Genomic DNA, 2,328 nt, shown 5'->3' on the forward strand with positions numbered 1-2,328 from the left:
TCCTCCTCGATCTGGCTGAGGCTTTAAGGCCCCGCTTGGCTTTTTGGAGTGAACCCCATACAGTCCCTGTGGTCCGGCTGGGTTCGGCTGAGTTTAGTGAGCCCAGCTGGGGTACCAGCTTTCTTCCACCCTCTCCTTCTCCCTTCCCAGCTGGCCTTGAATTTGAAGCAATCCTCAGACTGCAGGCTCTGGAACTCTGGGATGGCAGGCGTGCAGTGCCAGGCCTGGCTTTGAGCTCCACTGGCATTTGGCGGTCACCCGGGGCCAGGCTTGACCCTGTCCCGGGCTAAAAGCAGCACCTCGGAAACTCCCCATTTGCATTCTCCAGCTTCCTGACTGTGCTCTTTCTGGTTACTTTGGTATGTCTCTATCATGAATTGTGTCCCGACTTGGGGTCAGAGGTGGGGTGTCCTCCTCAACTACTGTCCTCACCACTCCTGCCTTTGCAGGCTAACAGCCCCAGCGGCTCTGATTTTACCCAGCTTATCTTTGTTTCTGGAAACGCTGAGTTCAAATCCTGTTCCCAGCCTTTCAGTGGTGGTGGCATTTTGCCCTCTAGTGGTCACAAGTGGACAGAGACTTACCAGTCAAAAGGCCCTCTAAATCTTAGGGAGATTGTATGGTGAACAAAATCTTACCAAAATAATACACAAAGCAGTAAATTATGCACACAGGAAAGATCGGGGTGCCCTGATGCACGCTGGGAATGTGAGACATTGGCAGTGAGGGTAGGAGGATCGAGAACACAGGCACATAACACCCTGCCTGGAATACATTTTATTTTTAAATATTGGCAATAGACTTCAGGATGTCAAGTTATAAATATACAAATATAAATATACAAGACACCACATACTAAAAACATCTTTCTACCACAGTTACCTCATTACTGCGCAGCCAGTGTTTCTCCATCAACAATTTACCCAGATTTCAGGACTCATATATGTATGTTCTTATTTTTTTAAATATATATATATGTATATATATATATATATTTATTATGTACACAATATTCTGTCTGCGGGTATGCCTGCAGGCCAGAAGAGGGCATCAGACCTCATTACAGATGGTTGTGAGCCACCATGTGGTTGCTGGGAATTGAACTCAGGACCTTTGGAAGAGCAGGCAGTGCTCCTAACCACTGAGCCATCTCTCCAGCCCATTCTCTCTTATTTTTGAAACAGTCTTTTGTTTTGTTTCTCCAGAGACAAGGTTTCTTTGTGTAGCCTTGGTTGTCCTTGAGGTAGCTCTGTGAACCAGGCCTACCTCTGCCTCCCAAGCTCTGGGATTAAAGACATGAGCCAGTCTTATGTAGCCAGGCTAGGCTAGTATTTGCAGCAATCCTCCTGCTTCAGCTCCTGAGTGCTAGGATGAAAGCATGGGCCACCAACCCAGGCTACCTGAGATGAGACACTTGGGGCTGCACAGGGGAGCAGAGGTTGCTCCCAGCGGCTCAACGAGGCTGTCCACGCTGGAACTCAGGCTCCAGCGGCTCACACAGGTTATTAGGCCCTCCCCCAAGCCCCATACACAGAACATTTTTAAAATTAAAAGATAGGAACTCTTGAACACTTTCTTAGTATGTGCCCTTCCCCGCACAAAAAGAAAAGGAAAAAGGAAGCTACGTTTTACTTGGAGCTGGGGGTGCAGGTAGGCCTGTGTTACTTTTGAAGTAGTTCATGCAGGGCGGTGGTAGCACGTGCCTTTAATCCCAGCACTCAGGAGGCAGAGACAAACAGATTTCTGTGAGTTTGGGGCCAGCCTGGTCTACAAGAGCTAGTTCCAGGTCAGGCTCCAAGGCTACAGAGAAACCCTGTCTCAAAAAACCAAAACCAAAGAAACAAAACAAGTTCAGAGGGCTGGGGAGGGGGGGGGGTGATACAGAGGAAAGCTGGACACACTCAGGAAGTTGGGATTCCTTTTTTATTTTTTGGTTTTGGTTTTTCCAAACTGGGTTTCTCTGTGTAATCCCAGGTATCCTAGGATTCGCTCTGTAGACCAGAGCTGGCCTTGAACTCAGAGATCCGCCTGCCTCGGCCTCAGGAGTGCTGGGATTAAGAGTGTGCGCCACCTGCTTTGGGTCTGCAGGTTTGCTTGCAGTTAAGGGCACATAGGGGCAGCTCCACGCCTGGAGGGCTCTTCCGCTAGCTGGCCTGGGAATGTGCTATGCCCTGAGCCCACCCTTTGACCCTGACTGAGCCTGGAGGTGACATGACTGATAGGCTCCTGTCCCTGCTTAGAGTCAATTTCCAGGAGCTGAGGGCCCAGGACTGGAGTGGCCCCTACCCCAAGCCCTCTCTTTCTGTACAGTGAGGCACCAGACATCAG

Source organism: Microtus oregoni, unplaced genomic scaffold (genome assembly GCF_018167655.1).
Source record: "Microtus oregoni isolate MIOR12 unplaced genomic scaffold, Mior012 000000F_ref0000247, whole genome shotgun sequence".
Lineage (NCBI taxonomy): Eukaryota > Metazoa > Chordata > Mammalia > Rodentia > Cricetidae > Microtus > Microtus oregoni.